Source organism: Amblyomma americanum, chromosome 1, assembly GCF_052857255.1.
Source record: "Amblyomma americanum isolate KBUSLIRL-KWMA chromosome 1, ASM5285725v1, whole genome shotgun sequence".
Lineage (NCBI taxonomy): Eukaryota > Metazoa > Arthropoda > Arachnida > Ixodida > Ixodidae > Amblyomma > Amblyomma americanum.
This window is the reverse complement of record NC_135497.1, coordinates 464984658-465006804: the sequence shown is the minus strand read 5'-3', so window position 1 is coordinate 465006804 and position 22147 is coordinate 464984658. Positions and strand designations below refer to the sequence as shown.

The 22147-nt window shown below is 45.4% G+C and overlaps 1 protein-coding gene and 1 pseudogene across 1 annotated transcript in view; one reads left to right on the top strand and one right to left on the bottom strand.

Annotated features, from left to right (window-relative positions):
* Nucleotides 1-12919, top strand: part of LOC144116513 (uncharacterized) — a 70902-nt pseudogene extending 57983 nt beyond the window's left edge.
* LOC144116041 (cGMP-dependent protein kinase, isozyme 1-like) overlaps nucleotides 1-22147 on the bottom strand; it is an 827405-nt gene that overhangs the window by 780360 nt on the left and 24898 nt on the right. The window lies entirely within an intron of this gene.

Genomic DNA, 22147 nt, shown 5'->3' with positions numbered 1-22147 from the left:
GCAAGGCTCATTTTCGCCTGGGAAAGAAACGTGCCACCAAGCGACGGACGGGTGTTTGTTAACTACGGATTCTCGCAGGGTCCTTTTTGGTGAAATGAGTTCGGCTGAGCAATACAAAGATGCAAAATTTTAGTAGTGGTGCGAGGGGCCTCGAGGATGTGCGGAACCGACTGCTCGGGGGGCAAACCAGAGGCAGCGATAGAGACAGGGCGTCGCAGCTTGAAACGTTGTCTTGGCCCGTTTGCTGCCAGTGTGACCATTAATGACGAACATTATGTGGCTCGTCGGCGACGAAACCCGGCGTTTTTCAAGACGGAGCGGCCCGAAAACCCTAATGACGTCACCATGGTCTCAGAGACCCGAAGTGGCGTCAACCAAACTGGAAGTGGAGTCACCAGACCGGAAATGAACAGCTGGTGGGTATCTGGCTCCTGACCCTTGAGCTGCGAGTCAGACACACTACGAATAGGGTACGAAGGCACGCTCGTACAGCTTGCTTAAAGGGGCGCTTTTTACGTACGCTTATGTTATGTGGAATTTCTTAAAAGCCTTTACCCTCAAGGCTTTTGAGACATCAGTACCAGTTGCCAACTAGTACCAACTAAGTAGTAAACAGATATAGTTAACTAGTAGCGCACGATGAGACACAAACGCTTTCGCATTCAGAGCACGTAAGTAGTCGTAAGTGCCATCCGTAATTTTTGTAACTATCAACTTTCTTACCTAAGCCCACTACAAGATTTACTTAACTATATTTCTGTCTATGAAATGCTCTGGTTATGCGCCCGCTAGCATCTTTCGCGAACCTGTATTCGCGACTGTCTAGTGTGGACTTAAACCTTCATCCTCCTCTGCGGCCTCGGTTGTTTTCCTGCTGTGGAGTTAGGATTTGAGTCCAGTGGGAGGACCTTTGTTCGACATGCAGTGCAAGGAATGAAAAGCAAGCCGATTAGCACCCAGGATAAAGCTTGATGAGTGGTTGATTAAGTACCGAATGTTTTAGAGGCGCTTTTTGCCCGCGACACCTTATCGGGGTTAGGCGGCGCCTTGGTTATAGTTTCGTCAACAACCACAGCTGGCCGTGGCACCGACGAAAACAGCCCCTGTGCTGTCAATGTGAACGCACTGCACTGAGCCTCAAGTGGGCTTTCTTTGCTCGTGAGACATTTACATTTAATTCCTGTATTGTGTGCATAGCAACTCGCGTGGATAGCTTAGCGGTCATTTCCGTTAAGTTAAAAGTAGTGTTAAAAACGAAACTAAAACCCAAATATAGTGAGCAATGCTGACTGTACCTCTATGCTACATCTGTGACAGCTTGCTAATTGTTATTATATGTTATTACTGGAACTGCTAACTACGCTGTTCAAAGTTCCTAAAACTTTAACAACTTGATTGGCGAACAGCGCGGTTAACTGGTGCTGTGTTACTTAGATCCGATGTTCTGCTATGTGCTGATGTGATGTAGTGTAGTGGTCCCTCGAGCGAGCGATGTATGTGGCTGCACCTTTTTTCTTGCATGCTTTTTTTTTCAAGTATTATGTTTTTAAAGTTCTGGTGATAACCTGTCATTTATAACTTCTTAACGTTAACGCATATGTTTGACTGGTTTTGCTCATTTTGTCTTTAGTGTAACTCTGCATGCAGACAACACCGTCTTTCTTGTTTTTTTTACACAGGAAACTCGTCTTTGGTTGTTTTTTTCTGGAATAACGGCGTTTTTGCTGCCAGTGCGAAGATGGGTGTGGCGCTTTTCAGGCCAGCGTTTCCGCTGGCACTTTTTACCACACTCCGGGCATCATGTCATGGTTCTGAACAAGGGAATTTGAAACTGAAATCCGTGGAGTCGCAAATGCGGAATATATAAAATCGCACGCTTAGAGCGTGAGACCAACAGATCCATGCTGAGCACGATGCAGTTCTGTCTCTGCTCTTTGGTTCGCGGAGGTTACCGCTTAGATTATTCAGTCAATCAATCAATCAATTTATTTTTCGCATGGAAAAATACAGCGAAAAAAAGGTGACTGAAGAAAAAGCCGCTTTGTTGCGGCTTGACTAAGCTCCAGTCACTCATCACCCATTACCAGCGACGAACAATGCTCTTATGTGAAAAAGTACACAGCGGAAAGAGAGAGAGAAAAAAAAAGAGAAGCATACATCAGAAAATACTGGAACTGAAAAACAAAACAAAAAACAGCAAAAAGCAAACAAACAAACAAGGCATATTACATTAGTGCAATATGTAGTGGTAGCAGTATACAAAATTTATATGAACAGCTCGGTAATACGTATAAGGGATAGTTTTTCAATGTATATTTGTGAAGTATCCGAATAGTGATTTAATATTGTTGGTAACGTATGTTGAGTCATCGTTTTACCGCAATTAGTTCGTGATGATACAACTAGCCAAGGTGATTGATGACGAAAGCAGTAGTTAATCAAAGGTCTTTCTAGTCGCGCTAAATCAAAAAATACATCTAAGGTACCTGCATTGGCCCTTTTGTATGAGCAGAGTGATTTATGCACGTACATGTCTTGCGCCTTAATGATCTTGTGCTTGTGAAAAAAAAAAATGGTGCTGTGTGTTCTGAGAACGACACGTTTTCAACTGCTCGGAGGGCTCATTTCTGGAGAACGGTAATTTTCTGCAAATTCGTTAGAGTGGTGTTGCCCCACACTAAAACACAATAACACAGGTTGGAACGGAATAAAGCGTAATAAATCAAGCGTTTTACTTTAGTTGGAATGAAATGGCGGCACCGGTTTATCATTCCTACAGCCCTGCATAATTTTGATGAAAGATAGTTAACATGATCATTCCATGACATATGTTCCGAAAAAATCACCCCAAGTGATTTAACACATTTTTCTATTTCTACTACATACGGTCCCAAAACAACGGTCTTCGGAACATCAACTGATGAGCCACGATCCCGAAATAGCACGCATTTCGTTTTCGATTCGTTCAGAATCAATGAATTGTTTTTGCACCAATCTTTCAGATTACAACAAAAAGCCCGTGCTTTACTTTCAATTTCTGCCATGTCCTTCCCAGAGAAAAAAACGGTACAATCGTCCGCGTAAATAATGAACTCGCATTCTTCGTCTAGTTTTACGACGTCGTTTATGTAGTATAGAAACAAAATGGGCCCAACGATACTTCCTTGAGGAACCCCTGATTCTATACGTCTGAGCCGCGATTTGTGATAACTTATGTCAGTGAATTGTAATCGGCCTTCAAGATATGAGTGCATCAGTTTTTGAGCAGTTCCTCTAATCCCATATCTTTCAAGTTTATCAAGCAAAATTGTGTGATTCACGCAGTCGAAGGCCTTAATAAAATCTAGATATAGTCCAAGAACTAATAATTTATCTTCAAACTTCTTTAATATCATTTCTCTTTGCCCCAACAACGCTATTTCTGTTGTACGGTTCATTCTAAAGCCAAATTGGTATCTGGTTATGAGTTGGTGGAATGACTCATAGAATGAGTCACGGGTGTGTCGCGTGCGGTTATTACTCCACAATCGATTTAATCAGCCCGGAAGTGTTTCGTACACAAGTCAAATCTCATTTTCGGCCTAGTATTTTACCTGTCGTAGATTACTGCCGCATGTGCGGTGACTGGATATTGCAGACACGAGCAGTGTACACGAGCTTGGTCATACTGGAACACCGGCTGCCTTTGTACGTTGTCAAATTACGTATGGATATGCCATGGACATTCCATGGAAACGGAAGACGTGGCCCAACTAGACACATCAAGGCGTGAAACAGAGCATTCATTCAGGATAACCGCACAGCTGTGCTGAATAGCCAAGAAGTATTTCTTCCATGTCAGCTCTGTCACTGTCGCTAATTACCTTCTCATAATATGCTAAAGCGGCGCCATGTGTACGTCTCCTTCATAGTCAGCATTGATTTATACTTTGAATTTTGGGGTAGTGGTTGCCAATTAGACTGGAGGGGCAGGCCACTTCATTATGCCAAGCTTCTGTGTTCGTGAGCTTCACTAACTGGCGAGTCACCAAGAAACTAGTATTATGTTATTTTTAAGCCTCTATTTCACTAAGCATATAATTTTCTAAGAAACGATTGCTTTCAAGTTTACTGACAACTATATTGGGTGTCTCAGCCAACTTGAGCCAAGGGTTAAAAAATAAATGATTCGAGACAGGGGAGTGAAACCAGTTGCATATTGGTGACAGCCATCTTGCGCACCACAGGCTATTTTTTGTTTCGCAATAAATTAATAGTTTACGTTTGAGTATCTAAATTAATAAATATTGACTTTAGACAACAAGTTGCATTTGAAGAGTTGTCGAGCACTTTCAGACAGCCCATTTCCATCATTTAGGACAAGGAAGTACTCACGCGTGTCTTTTTTTCCCAGCTCCAAAGAAAGCCCGCCAAATACAAAAGTAAACCACGTGACTAACGCACTTGCGCGCCACGATCGTGCTGCTCTCAAGCGTGGTTTGAGCAAACGAAATCACCTGCAGCCTTGAATCGACGGCCCTGCACCAGCGGCAGGCCGATGTGTTTGCGGCGGCAACTCGCACAGTCATGTTTCGCACATGAGCTCCCTTCGCGCCACGCCGCAGCAGCGGAGGCAGTGCTCTGCATAGCGCGTTTTCTCCAGCCTGTGTCGTCCTCTGGTGGAGGGTTGGGGTCGGCCCTGGGCATTCACCAGTGGCTGAACGTACGGCTTACTATGCGAAAGGACAAGCCTCACCGCAGAGAGGTTCAGAGCGACGCAGCGAGAGGGGTCTTTCTTTACAAAATTGCCCAACGGCTGAGCTAGCGGATGACAGACGAGAAACCCTCCTTGTTCAATCCTCTCCCCAGAGGGAGTGCTCGTTCCCGGGCGGGCTTGTTGGTGCGTACTGAGAGGCAATGAACCGCGCCAGAGCAACATGGAGAAAAAAGATGAACAAACATACGCACAGCATCGCACGAATAGGCTGAACGTATATTTCCCTCTGGGTGAGCAGAAAATAACGCTTCATCTTGTGCTTCCTAATTACGTTGCCGCGGCTTTTGCGGCGTTGTCGGAGCCTACAAAGTGGAAAGCATACGCAAAGGTGTGTTGCGGCTGCAAATGCATACTTTTCCTTCCACGGCTATCAAGTCGGCGCCTCAATCGCACACAAAGTAAAGTGAAGAACGAGTGAAAATATTGTACATAAATGCTCGTTACATATCCAGCTTGAGAATTTGTTGTGCAGCGCGCTTCGTCCCAGAGTTGCTTAAGAAGAAAGTGCAAACAAATACGAGACGCTGAAGTATCGCTAGTTAGGAATTGACAAATGTGACCTCACGGTCAGCAAATTGTGACGGAAGAGCAAGGACGGCTATGCGACACCGACCGTGGATTTTGCCCAGCCTCGAAAGAAACCAAGATTTAGCGGCGCGTAATGATCAAGGCTTAATAAGCGAGCGACACGTGTTAACCGAGCGCACATAGTTCAGGTATGGAAGCGGCTGGAGGCGTGTTAGCGCAGCATAATAAGAAATGGCCGTGCTCCACCGGTAGGAGCGACGAAGAAGGGAACGTCTTTCTTGGCGGGCGGCAACGTTAAATATGCTTGTAGCGTTTCGGGAAAATGCATTCTTGCCTTTTAATTTTCCACTCTGGGACTGCATTTGTGGGCGCTAACTTCGCGTGGAGATACGAAGCCGAGAGACATTGCGCTGCGGCTCTGAGACGAGGCACGAGTAAAGAGGAGAGGACGATGGAGCCGAGGAGTGACGTAGTGCCGCCCTGGTTGCACTCCGGAACTGCACCGCGAAGGGAAGAAGCAAGAAGGGGCAACAGAGGAGTTTCTCTCACATGCGCTTCCCTCCAGTGCAGCGGTGTAAAACATGGACGTCCGCATTCGGTTGGTTCAGCTGGGGAATTTTTGCTAGGCCACAGACTCTGTCCCTGTCACTAGTTCCTTACAGAACGACGGAAATGCAAAGAGGAGACGGAGTGCGCACCGAGTGCGTGCAAAAAAAAATGTTTCGACCCCAAAAATGTGGACAAGTGACGACTTGTGAGCCGGCCACACTGCGTAGGCGAAGCACGCGGCAGGACGGAAGTCCCAGTTGCCAACGAGGCTTCCTAGCGTTTCCGTGCAAATCGAGAGGGGAAACGGAGCCGTACACGCCTTGTCCGGTACAGAACGGGCGTAGGCGGATTCCTTGACCTTTTTTTGGATACACCTTAGACCTTCATATGCGCTATATGAAGGGAAATTGAGCGTGTGGAAATATGCATTGGTTTCATGTCTGGCGCCTGCACTTTCCAACCTGTATCCGCATGGAAAGGGGGGACCATAGTATTTTACCTGAGATAAATAACATAAACGTTGCGGCATGTTTTTGATACGTAGATGAATTTTTGCTCTGCTTGGATGCAGGAAAGGCCGACGCGAAAGATGCAGGTGAGATTGTCGCCATTTTTAAAGGTGTGCTCCCGTATCAGTTACCAGAAAGGTCGACGATAAGATTCCTGGACCTATAAATACATTCTGGTGGTACAATACTAAAAGCGAAAATAGCCTCATGAGGCGCGATTCAAGCAGTTAGATGTTCGTAAAAGAAAGCAGTTACCATGCTCGCATATCACAGGGCATTTTCAAATATTGCGAACACAAATGAGACGATAGATTCAATGAGCGAGTTCGGAGGTTATTTACAGTGCATTTCCCGATCCAGTGATGGCATCGGTGGCAGAGAAGCTCCTAAAATCACTGGCGAAGAGAAAAACAAAACATTATTTCAGGGAACCGATGAACAAAGAACGGCCTGTCGTAATGACATATATTCATGACATATATTCATATTCATGAAGCAATCTACCGAGTATCGCACCCAAAAATGTTTCACAAACTACACATATTATTTGGTTCCGGGAATAAAACGCAATAGCTTCAGGCTTATCTGACTAATCGGCTCCAGTTCGTTGAATATAGAGGGAAACGTTCGGAATGTGCTGAAGTAGTGTCCGGTGCGCCTCAATGCACAGTATTAGCTCCATTTCTTCTTCTTATCTTCATCAATGACATTGCAGACAACATCGACTGTACGGTCCGTATGGTCGCAGATGACTGTGCCATTTACAAAGCAATTAGTAGCTATGAATATCAATTAATTTTTAACAACTCACTAGTGCAAGTTTCCGAATGGTGCAAAAACTAGCAGATGACGCTTAACTTAGATAAAACTATCTCTGTGACAGTAACGAGAAAAAAATCCCTTTATATGTACTTATGGTATTCAGAGCCAGAAACTAAATAAAATTTATGAACATAAGCACTAAGAAATTTGGATCTCATCGCATTTGAAATGGAATAGGCATGTTTCGCATATTACATCTAAGGTACTCACTGCGCTCTATTCGTTAAAGCGTTCCTTAACATCTGCTACACCTGACACCAAATTATTAGCGTATACCTCACTTGTTCGTTCAGTACTAGAATATAGCATAATTTGTTGGTTTCCGTCGACTAACCACTGCATTGATTATTTAGAAAGCGTTCAGCGAAAGGCCATTAGATTCATTTATAATGAGTACCGCCGTAGCGATTCCCCTACAGCAGTTTTACGCAAAGCTGGTCTTCGAACAATACAAAATTGGGCGAAATTCTGGCGGCTGAAGTTTCTTTTTCTGCTTTTAAATGATGCATTGAAGGTAGCTAAAGATAAGTACTTGTCATTTTCTAACTCACTAAACACTAGAACAAAGCATACTAAGCACATTAGCGAGTGCAGATTTCCTAGTGACGCATTCAAATCTTCGTTCTTTCCGCAAGCCATCCGAGATTGGAATGCGTTGCCGAATGATGTGGTCACCTGTAATTCGTTTGATGCTTTTTTGGAAGGATTGTCAAATCTTGAATCGGAATAAGTGCACTGTTTTCGAACTGTCTTTTCTTTTGTTTTCTGTCTGCATGATTTAACGCATTGTATTGCATTGCCGTGTCATTTTTGCAAGCTATTTTGCAATGAATATTTTTTAACATTTTTATTATTTTTGTATTACTGCAGTAACCTGACTCTAAGCGATTTTCAAGTGTGTATATAAATTGTCCCTGTCCTGCAAAAACCTCCACGATGATGGTAGCGGTATCTTGTGAATAAGTAAATAAAGTAAGTAGCACGCGGAGTGAAAAACGTAGCAAGCTAGCACTATGTAAAAGATGTCTTCAAGGCACCAAGAAAGCTGATAAGCCTTTGTGACAAGGCCAACGTAACTGCAAAGCGGGAAAGAGGCAAAAAATATGAATTTGTTTATAAAAACGGTTCACTCAATGTAAAACAGAGATCATTCGTGCCATTGCAATATCGTGCGCCAGGGAATGTGAACACACGGCGACAGGAGCATAAGAATGACTCATGTAAAATTACCTATTCGGAAGGTGTTGTGTAGCACTGCAACCGTTGCAAATGAAAATGCGAACCAGTCAAAGTCGGCAGTGCGAGCTCCTGCTTCTCTGCCCTCCGTCCTGTCGCGCTCCTTCTCCAAAAGAGTGTGTTAAACTGTATTATACCTCTTCCAGCATGCACGCACCGCAGCTCTTAGGCAAAGGCCATAGCGTGCTCCATCTACTGCTGTCCGCACCCGTACATTTCATCGCTCCACCGATTAGAAACGCCGCCATGATGTTGTGCGAGCGGGGCCAGTGCCGAAAAGGCAATGGTTTATGGTTTATGAGGGTTTGACGTCCCAAAGCGACTCAGGCTATGAGGGACGCCGTAGGGAAGGGCTCCGGAAATTTCGAACACCTGGGTTCTTTTACGTGCACTGACATCGCACAGCACACGGGCCTCTAGAATTTCGCCTCCATTGAAATTCGACCGCCGCGGCCGAGATCGAACCCGCGTCTTTCGGGCCGGCAGCCGAGCTCTATAACCACTCAGCCACCGCGGCGGCCTGAAAAGGCAATGGTATACGGAATTGTCGGCTCAGCGCATGGCTTGAAATTTTTGTCTCTCTCTCTCTCTCTCTTACACACACACACACACACACGCACACACGCACACACACACACACACACACACACACACACACACACACACACACACACACACACACACACACACACACACACACACACACACACACACACACACACACACACACACACACACACACACACACACACACACACACACACACACACACACACACACACACACACACACACACACACACACACACACACACACACACACACACACACACACGCACACACACGCGCGCTTTTTAATGCGCGGAAAGGTTTGCAAGGTTACATTTTCCGGATTGCCATGTCCGCCCAAGCCAAGTCAAGCGCACCTGTCCAAAGGGGAGTCTATCCCGGCTCTGAACCTGAGCACCGTCATGAAGCGGGTGGCCCCTGTCCCTTATAGAGCTAGCCGGTAATTGTGAGAAAAGCGCGATGAGGTGTACCTGCTGCGTAACGTACTGCATAAGATGAAGTGCGGCAAATCCAGGCGTAGGGGAGATTACCGTACAAGAACTTTTTTTCTCTCTTCGGTAATGAGCAGCCTGCAAAGCGCCAGTCTTCCGCCTTTGCGTCTACCACTGTGGCTTCAGAGCTCGCGCTGTTCTCCGAAAGCCGAGCGCACGTGGCGTGTGCATTTTCAACGGTAGTTTCATGAATTGTGTAATGAGTTGGTGGTCATGAATTCCCGCTGCCCTTTGTGCGGGCGAACGATGGGCTTTCGCGACAAAGGAAAAGAGGCAGCAACAAGGAAGATCGCGCGGACGTTGGTCTATACGGGAAGAATGAAAGGCGCCTGGCACACGCCGTTATCGCCGCGCCTGAAAGGCGTCGATAATGAAGGATCCGCACGGGCGGCTTTGCCTTTGGTGACCCACGGCGGCTTTTTCGAGCCCTTTCACGCTACTGCGCCTCAGCCTTTAGCCTTAATTTTGCGTTCCGTGCTTTCAACGCGTCCGCAGTGCTGAATATGGTTAGTTTCTATTTCTTCAGCTGAACGTAATGTTTAGCTAGTATTTTGCAAAAAGTAAGCACTGTGAATGAAAAAAACAACAAGAGGCACCATATACGACAACAACTCACTGAATACTTCACCAGTCGGCGTGCGTATGTCCTCTCTTTTTTGCGTGAACCGCTCCGCTTGGGCAGCTTTTCCTTTGACTCTCGGCAAAGACTAGAAGGAAGTGGCTGGGGACGCGTGTTTCCAGTTTCGTTCTGCTAAGAGAGAAAAGAAAACGCGGAGGTTTCTTTCAAACTAGGTGGGCACCAGCAAGACTCGGGCGTCTTTTTTGCTCAGCCCTCGCTTGCATCTCAAAGTCGCCGCTTCTGTAAACAGAGAATATGACCAGCCTTTCAGCGGGTTGGAATGGCAGAAAGCAGCGCAAGCCTGCGCTTTAGGAAAAGGCTGACTGGCGCTCACGCACCACCTCCTCGCAGCGCTGAGAGTGTTCGCGTCACGGGACTTCTGGAAGCGTGGCAAAGAAAAAGTATGGAAGAGCAAGACTTCTAGCACAGCTCTCCCCACTTTCTGGCTTGCTGAAAGACTAATTTGCACAGCATAAAACGGAGTTGAAAAGGTTCAACTGAGACGTAAGACAAACACCAGGGTAGTGAAGTGCACCATAGCAACCCCACGGACACCGAATAAGGTAGTGCGCCGCATGCAAGTAAAGGTTAGAGGTTGGCTAAAATTTCGGGAAAATAGAGCATGTTTTATGCGCTATATATTTAATAAAATTTGGCTTCTTTCGTCCGTCTGTGCCATGAATTTTCGCGTGTGCAACAAGTGCGTAAGAAAGCGAGCAACAAGTTTGAATCCGTTTTTCATTTCCCTGTTTTTCTGGTCATTAGGCCAACTTGCCCTCTTTCGACTCTTATTTTATGGAATAAACAAAGCACTTTTTAAGGGCATGAAGGCATGCAAAAAATTTCAATTTCATCATAAAAGCCTTAATGCTTTTGTGCGTACAGGCCACTCAAAAGGCCAGGTTTGTTGAGTTTGCACGTCGTAACCAGACCCCGACTTGCGGAAGTCCAAACCATGCAGAATTAGTGCGTGGAAGTTACTGGACAATAAATTATCTATGGCACGATGGTTAACAATGCACCAAGCTTATGTGCTGCCAGCAACGCACACCGCGTATCCAGCCAAAGAATAAAAAATTAGCTTCGGTTCAACTACTGCTGAATCTAGTTAGAGGGAGAAAGCTGTGGTGTATCGGGTAAGTAGACGCGGCTTGGCCTCTAACGTTGAGTGCGTTCCGCACACTGGATAGGTAAGGCGCCAACCCTGCCAGGTGGCGGTTAAATTAATGGTTGATCGCGAGAGGTTGGTCACCCAATGAACGCTGCGGCTTATTGCTGCAGTGGCGCGTGTCTGCCACGACGTTGTCAGCGCTAATGCATGCAGCCCACATCTCCCTCTCCCCACCGCCACGTACCTCAAAGCTCGATTGAGGCGTCAACTGCTACAGACAGCCAGCTGTGAGCCTTTTCTTCAAAATCACCGGTGTCTAGAGCGGTGTCAACGCTAACGTCAGTGAACAAAAAAGAACGCCGACGGCCTATAGCTTCAGTGCCGCGTTTCTGCTACAACGTTGTGAATGCCAACGCATGCAGCGAACATCTCTGTCACTACCGCCACGTAGCTTAAAACGCGACTGAGGTGTCCACCGTCCCAGAATCGAGTTATGCGCCTTTCCTTTGGTTTCCAAGAAAACTGAAGAGTGGTTTTTAAAACTGGTTTTGAAGAAAGGAAATGGCTCAGTAACTGTCTCACATATATCGGTGGACACCCAAACGAGTTTTCAGGAAAGAATGGCGTAGTAACTGTCGCAAATATATCAGTGGACAGCCGAACCGCGCCGTAAGAGGTTTGACCTCTGCCTCAATTGAATGTCAGAGCCGCAAACACCGCGAAATCATTACGAGGTAGGGTATTGAAGCTTTCGCTTCGAAAATTTGGCAGATATTTAAGACTGGTTACGTGCTGGAATGCAAAAGCATTATGGACCCTTTGTGCTTCGTTTACGCGTAATGTGTCTACATACATTAAAGTTATTTTCTATGAGTTTTTGTTCTCGTATTGATTGCGCGCCAGACAGCAAACGTTCGGACTCTCTCGCTGCGCAGCGATATGTGTTGTCCTAGTTTGCCTGCCAACACACACACACGCGTGTATGACAGCACTCGGAACGCTGTAGAACAAACGGTTGCATCACTGTTTTAATACGAAAGTGTGGAAAGGCCTACAATTGAAGGTGTATATGTCGTCGGTTCGAATCCTTTTCGCAAGCTAGCCTCCAACTTGACTAGCATATGTAAGCCATCTGTAACGAAAAATAGTATGTCCACCCAGAACGCTGTACGACAAACAGTTGCGTTACAGTTTTGGCACGAACGAGCAGAAAGCTGGCGCCGCATAGGAGTGCTAGGCGTAGTCTAGCACGGGTCGGCCCGGCATTGTACTGCCTCTGGGATCGGCCTGGGGCCTATGGGCCTATTGGCGCGCGGCGCCTTTTCTATCTATCTTTTCCTCTTATCTCTTAAGTCTCCTACTTTCAGCATGCGGCAGCCAGCGTGGCTCGGTTTGAGCGAGTAGGCAGGACCGTGCTCTTTCCTTTTCCATCTTCCTCTCAGACAGTCAGTCAGTCAGTCAGTCTGTAGAGGATTGTCTGAAGTGGCGCTGCTTGGCTTGCTGCGAGCTCGTATGAGAGCTTGATGTCTTTACCCTGATCATTTTGCGATCGATGGAATTTTCTGTACCATCTGCCAACACACACGCCACTAGCTTTTCTCGTAACTGGACTGTTAATGCTTTCCCAATAAAATAGAAATTGTCTAAGCTCTCCTACATTCTGTGCAGAATATACTTTCGTGGAAACAGCAGCGCCGCCACCACCAGAGATAAGTCCAAAGTAGCCTAGTGAGACTGACGGATCAAGTAGCTTTTCACATTGACTTTCGAATAACAACGCATTCCAGAGCAGGCATGTTGGCTCTATGGTCACTGCTGACGATTGTTTCACTCAACAACTGTTTCGCCACACAATAGAAGCGACAATCTGCAGCGAACGACGGTGATAAACTTTAAGAGCGCATATTTTGTCGAAGACTTCACAAAATCAGTTCAAGTTGCACGTTTAAACCCGCTTTCATGCCACTGCAAGTTCTATTGACGTCATGGTCATTTGCGTGGAGTACCCTAAGAGGCAAGTGCGTCCCCTTATTATGTAATCATTAGCGCAGATGCCCGCTAGAGAGCCAGTATATCTAGCAATCTCATTTCGCTTACCGCTGCTTAGACTGTTTTCCTTCATCTGGCGTCGCACTTAGCGCTCAATATACTGTGCTTACGTGTTCCACGCGTTGCATTTACAGTCGTAGTTTATTTTTTTGCCTTCAGTTTCAGCTACGATTTCATCAAGCAACATTTCCTTTCTAAACGACGCTGTTATTACAACGCCTATCCTTTTTTTTTTACTTCACTGGTTGCTGCCCTTTCATTTGCATGATTTAGAACTTGTTTTTTTTTAGCCCTCACTTTTGTCACTATTACCACCCAGAAAATGGCTACATTACAGCTCTTTTGTGAGAGCAGTAGATATCTTCACCCTAACTTTTGGTAGAGAAATACTATTTCAAGCGCGTCAGTTTTCATTCGAAGGCGTGTAATGCCAACGCAGTGTTCCACAGATCTGTGTGACCAAATTAAGCTACGTATTCGAAACGATGCACAGATTACTGCTTCTTGTGATGAGTTTTCGTTCTAGATACTACAGCTTTTGTCATCCTAGAAATCAACTATAACAAGTCGTGGAACTCAAGCTGTCTGCCGGCATGAGCGGATTATTTATTTTAGGCGACGCTCAATGCTTACGCACTGGACGGAGAACTCAGACTTGATGAATGAAATCCTTAATCACGCGTGACAGGTCATAGCATTCATTAAAAATCACAGACTCCTTGCTGACGCTCATATAATTATGGCCCCTAAAAAAATTCAATCCCTTTCGCCAGGCTAGGAGGAAAAAAATTGAGGTGAAGTTGCGTTTTCTAGCTAGTGGGTGCGATGTAGCTGCGTTGTGACTTCCTTTGTTTTGGGCGCCGAATGAGGCTTTCCTTGCTCTGCCATTTTTAAAGCTGTCAGTCTCTCCATGTAGTGGCAAGACAGGCTGGGTGCACTTGTAGAGCCCGCACGGCCCCTTTTTCACCCTCACTCTCTACGTAGTAGGGCCTGAGGCGTTTTAACCGGCCCTCATCAGCGTTTTCTTCGAGCGCTGGGATCCTAAGCTCATTTAACACAGGTTCCTAGTGAATTCTGAATCTCGATGGGCGGAGGTATACGATTCTTCCAGAGCGGGTAGCAAATTAAAGAATATACGATAATAGCCCATTCTCATTTCTTCGGTTTAAGACGGGAGGTAATGTAAAAGAAAGAGAAATCTTATATATACAAGAAAAAAAAAGTTCAAAACCAGCTTTCCGTATTAGTTCATAGATTCTAAGACTACTTGAAAACTTGAGAAAATGTAGGCTTACGGCGCGAATAGCACAACAAAAAAAAAGCGAAAAGAAAGGAAAATATACAGTACCCCGTGCCGAACAGTATTAGGTCATTCCACGCCAAACGTCCCAGGCGTTGCGCTCGACCATCTCCAATTTGTTAAACAAAATTCACGCAAACTTGTCGTAATGTGCGTAATGAAAGCCTGAAACATTTCTGCAGAAAAAAATTTATTCGTGACGTGAGGGCAGCTTCAATATTTAGAAAAGGCGAGAAACGAGGCGCTACTCAATAATTAATATCAAGTTCAAATTTTTAGAAAACACTTCAAAAACTCTTTCATTGACATTTGCACAGATTCTGTCTTTCGTTATATTTGGGAGTATGCAGATTTACACGGCATAAATGTTTTTAAAGATATAAAACTAAAGTATGAAAATGTACTATCTTTGTCATTTTTTAAATATCAACTTCCTCCCTGAAATTCAGAAATAGCCGTTTTGTTTCACTAGATGTCTAGTACCTATCGAATGTTAAAGGTGATGAAACTGCATACATCGAAGTAAACAAAAAAGTACTTAATTTGCAAAAAGTGCGTTTTCAGCCAAAAATACTCTTTATTTCACTCTCAAGTGTTCCAAGTAAAAATACAAAAAGTACCGAGCTATGTAGAAGAGATAATAGCCTTTCGTTCCTGAATTTTTTAGCGATGTAGTTTTAGTTCAAAGGGAAAAAGGAATTTTTGAAGTTCAGCTGTCGGGCCGCAAGTTGCACCGCCTTTCAAGAGGTATTACATAAGGGGTGGGATAATACATTTAACAATAACAAATACAAGTCGTTGCTCGATATATGAGCAGTTGCAGAGTCTAAAAATGCACACGGGCACGTGACGGTGGCGATGTCGATGGGGAGGGCAATACACTAGTATGAGGAGAAAAAGAAATCTGAAAAGGTTGTACTACGAGACAGAAGCCGGCCAATCTGAAACGGTACAAAAAGAGCAGAGATGCCTCATTTGCTTCGTCCCAGAAAGTCGCGATTGCCATTTAGGCTAACAAAAGTACCAGCGTTCTCGAAATCGTAAGCGCTTTCAGTGAGTGCCCGTTTGAGGTGAACTAAAACGAGAGAGGAGCTTACTTTGTCAGCCATTATAGTTTACTCAATTTCCAGGCATGCTATAATTCCTTACTAGTGTACTTCGAAAGGAATGGAAAGGAGTGTATTCCCCCGCCCCGCATACTATGCATGCGATCAGACATAGAGAAGTTGAAAGCGTCCTTGCGGTCTACAGCGGAAAAGGTTTGCTCAATAAAGTGTGAAGCACGACTTTTGACATTCCAACTCCCAATTTTCAGATGGTTTTCTTTATTGTGGAAACGGCTAATTCTTTCGCATGGAAAAATATTTTCCGGCCGAGTGAAGGAGGAGGAAAGGCGGGGAGGTTAAACGGCAGATGAAACCAGTTTGCTACCATGCACCGGGGGAAAGGGATGAGGGGATATAAAGGTGAGGTAGACAATGGAGTGATAAGAAAAATCAAAAGCGAAAAGGTATTGGCAGAGTCGCACCCTGTCGTGCAGGCTGGACACTCTTTCAAGAACTGCAGGAGGGCCTGGCCGGCCTTCAGCGTCGATGATTGCTGCGGCCAGTGTTCTGGCCCAGTAAATAATTACTTTGTAAATAAATACTTTGCAAAAAAATTGCAAACTCTCTTTCAGTAAGTTTATTACCCATCCGAAGTATGAAAGAGATGTGCGTTTTGTTTGTTTTTATTACAGACCACTTGAAAAAAAAGGCTGGCGGAAAACTTCTTTGCTGTCTCAATGTTTCACTTCCTATGCAAGCTCACAGACGCAGCATGAAAAAAAAAAAGCGAAGCCATCGCTGAAGGATATTATTTGGAATGCTTTTTAAGGCTATTTCCAGTTATCTGAAACAAGGTCAGTTGCAGCGCATATGTTGGCGCCCATGGACAAAAAAGGTTACCAGTTTGTGGCTTGCTGTCGATATGAATCCTCTACGATAAAAGAAATGACGTGGTGAAGCACGCGACACTGAATTACGTCCAAAGACTTGCTTCTCACAAGGTACAGCATAGGAGAAGCTGGCGTTCAGCGAATGAACCCGCTGCTCTGAATTTTGTGTGCAGGTAACAATAGAGCAATGGCGCGATCATTTATAATAACTCAAGGCAGAACGGAAATCTGCAGATGGACACAGTCTCAGAGTTCACTGTGCGACTCGGTCAATACTGGAAGTAATCGCACTTAACCCTAACACGGTCCAATGTTTTAAAATACCTCAGAGCAAAATACACGCAGCACGCTCTTTTTGGTGTCTTCGATATCGATTCTCTATCTTTCGACGACCAAGTAGCACAGAAAAAAACGTCACTCAGTGAACTAAGAGGAATTAAAATAAAAGTTTCGGTGGAGCACAGCGGGATACAGAAGCAGCTCCTGCGCTTCTGGAACGCTTCTTTATATACAGTTTCATCGCACACTGATAATTTTCGAATGAGACTCCCTGGACAATTCTAGCAGCCATTTATAAAGTATAGAGTATCAGGTCGGTATCAGAACTAGATGTGGGATTCCCGATCAGTGGGGATATAGCTGGCTTTGTAGAGGAATTCTATAGCAGTAACGAGAGTGACAGGTGCCGTAATTAGGTTTCTTTTATATCATTATACAGTTTATTATATAGTTCTGGCTAGGAGTTTATGCAGTTAAAAGAAGAGGCGCGGCACCTGTCTTACAGAGGATGGACACCTACACCACACCGCCAATAAAGGGGTCAAGGAAAGGGTGAAATGGGAGAGAAAAAAAATTGTGTTTACACCTGATCGCCCTCACTTTCGCGACTTACGCCGCGCAACGCGAGCGTAATTATTATTTTTTTCCTCCGTAACGATTACTGCTCGCAACTCTGTTCGTTATTAATATAAGCTACTGTATGTGGCGGCCGGGTAACATCAAGTGGCCGCAACTGCGGTGCGACTCCTCGAGAGGTAGCAACGAGCAGAACAGCCTAGCAGACTATGATCGCTGCAGCAGCATTAGTGCAAAATCCCTGATCAGCATGTCCTCATTTTTTTTTAATGGAGGAATGAAAAAAAAATTAGGAGAGGCTGTTACGTCACATATCCTGAAGCCGGATCCGAGGGCTCCCCCTAGCTAGTTTTCCGCCTTCTGAGCACACTTGCGCATGCGCAAGAGACAATCCCCCGTCGTACCGGGACGCCGGCAACTAACCGGCGCGTCGGTAATGCATACAATGTAGCTGCGCGTCCCTCATAGCCTGAGTCGCTTTGGGACGTTAAACCCCCATCAAACAGATATCGCTGCTTCCAACGTTACTATTGGCTGCACCATTGGACAAACATTCCCAGTAGTCGTTGCGAAATCGCGTGACTTCCGGCACACTTTCTGGCGTGCAGCTCGGATAGCGAGGGTATCTCCAAAGTTACCCTTCCTCCATGGGATAAGCAGTCAGTGTACCCCGATCCTCCTCTCCCCGCAACTGAATTCGGAAGTTTCATGTTAGTCACTGTCTGTCGTACCCTGCGCTGCTACTGCAGCATGCGTGTTTCTCTGTCTATCGCCTTTCCAAAGCTATTATACATGGTAAATTAAACGTCGGACAAGAGATATCGTGACCGGATCTCAGAAGAAACGGGAAACAATAATTTTCGTAACTGTTTGAAGCAGCACCTTGCGAACCTAGCTCCTGTTGGAAAGCTCACAGGCTTTGAAAGCCGGCCGCTCAATGCTCAATCACTGAAAGTTTGCTGTTTAGGCAAAATTGTACTACGGAAGCCATGTTTCTTACAAGCCAGGCGCCACGGAGAAAAAAAGAAACGCGCTACTCTGAAAACACAGAGCGACTGCAGGAGCAGTCTGTTGGCAGCGCCCTTCGACGGAACAGGGAAGATCTGAAGCAGCCACAAGCAGCCCATTAAAGCTTAAGAGCTCGGTGCGTTCATCCGACCCTAGAGTCAGTCCAACTGGCTAGCGCCTTGTCGCGGCAACTGCACTCAGGCGTCCCAAAAGATCCCACTGCGAAACGAGCGATACGTTGGCATTGGAAAAATGGAGGAGGCGCTGCCCCGACCCCTTCCTTCTTTGCGGTCCACTTCCCTGCGACCGAAAATCGACGGTAGCCGGATATTGGAAAAATTTGAAGGGCTGTACACAGCGAGAGGGGTACTTAAGATCTAATCGTTCCTTTATTTTCTTGTTCATCGGAATTATGCGCGGTCTGACGACAGTGAAGCTGCTTCGCTCGAAAATCTTCTCCAGGCAACAAAACAGTTCCATTTTATCAGACAAATTTTATCCGGCAACACATTCTCATTTAAACTGGCTATATTCGGTCACGATTTATTAGCTCACAGCGCAAAGTCACTTGCAAACAGGGTGCCCACCGGAGCAACCGCCAATACCGCGTAACCGCGAAAGAATGATTTATTTTTTTATTTTCTTGAAACAATGAAGACTTTGTAGTGACTCCTGCCGGCTGCACTGGTGCCCACTGGACTCTGCATGGCCTTACTTTGGAAGCACATTGGTACCAGAGAGGTTAACAAAAGAAGCAAGTACAAAGCAAACGTAAGCTAAGCACACGCAACTGTAAGGAAGTGTGGATTACAGGATTTAGCAAAATATTTGAGGGTGACCAACGTAGGAAAGTACGAAGCATGCGCAGGCAAAATAAAGCCAAAGCGGGTTGCGAAACCCCTCCAATTCTCAACTGGTGCTGGTGTCAACCTGCACTGGTCTTCAAGGTGTGGACTAAGTGCGAGACAATTTCATGCACAGTCACCGACAAGACGCTTGCGCCGAAACGTTGAAGCGGTTTTGTTTTTACCCCATGACAGGGATGAATACAAAGGGGCGAAACAACAGCGAGACGAGCATGATAGCCTGGCTGTTTCGCCAGCTGTTCTCGTTCACTCGACGTCTAATTATGCATGCGAGGAGTAGGGAAACGTTCCGCGGTTGGGTTGAATAAGTCTAAATTATACTGTAGGTTCGACGCAAAATTATGCTTCCACTTTTCTTTCCCTCCTGTTTTGATCGCGTTCAGTCGCAAAATTGCAGTCTTTCTTTTTTTTTTACTCAACCCTCACAAGGCTCGTTCACTCCGAGCTCGTGAAGTGCCCAGTCATGCACGCAAGCAAGCCAGCCATCTCCGAATTGGGATAGGAATTAGTGTTCGCCTGGATTATATTCCCTGCGTGCGCAGACCTGAGTGACTGCGATACCTGGAGCTTATTATTTGAAGGCAGCCAATCTGGCAAGAATGCGGCTTTGTTCTGTTCTGAATAGCCCATTTTTTTCTTCTACACGACGCATGCAGCTGTGCCTCTAATCTCGAGCTGCGGAGGAAAATGCTTCATCACGCAGCTCAGGCTGATGCTGGGAGCGGATGTTTGTCGTTCCTGCTGGTCGGATCTCGCCTATAGCGCGTGCCGCAAGCCAGAATGTAGACGAGCTGTCCACGTGAACCACTCCAAGGTTCAAGAGGCAAGCTTAGTAAGCTGTTAATTATTAATTACTGTAGGTACTGCGATCACCACACGGTGATTTTGGCAGGGTGGTACAAGCATGATTTAAAACAATGACATATACAGGAAAAAATGCACACATCACTGGTTATGCAATAGATCCATCTTGAAAAAACGTAGCAGCACGAACAAAACGGGGACGAAATTGACACACATACGCCAGGACGAATGCTGCACTTCCAATTGATTTTTATTGAGAAGACCAAAGCTTAACTAGAGCACTACTATCGCCTCGTGGAAATCAACCGCAATGATCCAAAAACGCCATTTGATTATCAAGAAGAGACAATGAAGCGGTGCTGACACACTGGCCACCTGCTTTTCTGATATGATATGCCTCAATAATCTCTCTTTCCATCCGATCCTTTCCACGCCCAAGAAATTTAGTTTTCTGAGATATGAGTTTACACTTACAATCCCGGCAGTGGGCAGCAAGATGACCACTCTTCCCTTCTTTCACCAGATTGTAATGCTCCCTAGCTCTCTCATTAAAACAGCCACGAAACGCATCGCAAAAAGGCAGAGCAACAGAGCACAAGACGCGAGGTAAGGCTGAGCACATCACCAAGAGGGAAATCCACTCTGATTTAAAGTCGGTCCGTTCATACACTTCCCGCAGATGAACAATCAGTTAGGAGAAATCCCAACGTCCTGCCTGTATGAACTGCTAAGTAGAAAGTGTGCGTGTTCTCGGTCTTCTACTTCATGCATCTGGGACTGGGACTCCGTGGCTAAACGCGACACGTAAATCGGCTCACGCTACTCTCCGTCTAATTCGACGCGTATCTATGCCCTCTGGCCGACAGCGTTCTGATACTGCCCTTCAGCTTGTGCGCTCCGTTCCCGAGCCGCTGATAGTGTACCACACACAATTTATCTCAGTTACCCTTTTATTTATTCTGTATAGTAATGACATTACACGTATTCCTCGAACTCCTGATATTTCATACGCTGATGTCGCAAATATATTTTTTCAAGGAACCGACTTAACGAGCATAATGACACAGACAAATGCATGGCTTGAACAATTATCTATCTGGTTATGTCATAATCAGCAGTCTTCAACACATGAAATACAACCTGCATGATATTTCGACCCCAAAATAAGGCAGCAGATTGTTATGTAAAGCTGGAATTTCAGGAAAATGTTACTACGCAAGTAAGCAAGCAGAAACTTCTAGGCGTAATCTTTCACGAGAACCTTAACTGGACATAGCCGCCGCGGTGGCAGAGTGGTTACGGCGCTCGGCTGCTGACCCGAAAGACGCGGGCTCGATCCCGGCTGCGGCGGTCGAATTTCGATGGAGGCGAAATTCTAGAGGCCCGTGTACTGTGCGATGCCAGTGCACGTTAAAGAACCCCAGGTGGTCGAAATTTCCGGAGCCCTTCACTACGGCGTCTCTCATAGCCTGAGTCGCTTTGGGGCGTTAAACCCCCCCATAAACCATAAACTTAACTGGACATCACACATCGATAGGATCTGCACGAATATATCGAAAACCTTCGACATCCTAAACAAATTCAGGTACATACTGCCCGCGTGGTTCAAGTGACAGTCGTACTATGCAGTGATATACTCACGACTACATTGCTGCGTATTGGTATGGGGCACGACTTCAAAAGGAAATCTTGAACGGCTCGATTTACTGAAAAATTATCAGCACGTGATGAAAACAAGATTCTTACATTTGCTAACATAATAAGAATACATAAACTAAATCAAACGTGATCAATCAGGCTTTTTCGCAACATATGAACGCGCTGACTGTGGCTACGAGTTGAGAAATGTAATGTTTACTTCCAACCTGATCAGAACATCTTGTAGGAAACAGTCGGGTAACTTTCTAATGCCTGCACTTTTAAACATGTTTCAGGAAATAGTTCAAATAGTTTGTAATTTCAACTCAGTAAATAGTTTTAAAATACAAGAAAAGTTTTATTAGATAAACCATAACCACCCTGTTGAGATGTACGCTGTTTTGATTTGTTTTTTATCTGGTATTGTATTGTATCTTTTATTTTGCCTTTGTATTGTATTTTACCTGCTAAGCGAATGACATTTCAATAATTGTGTCTTTT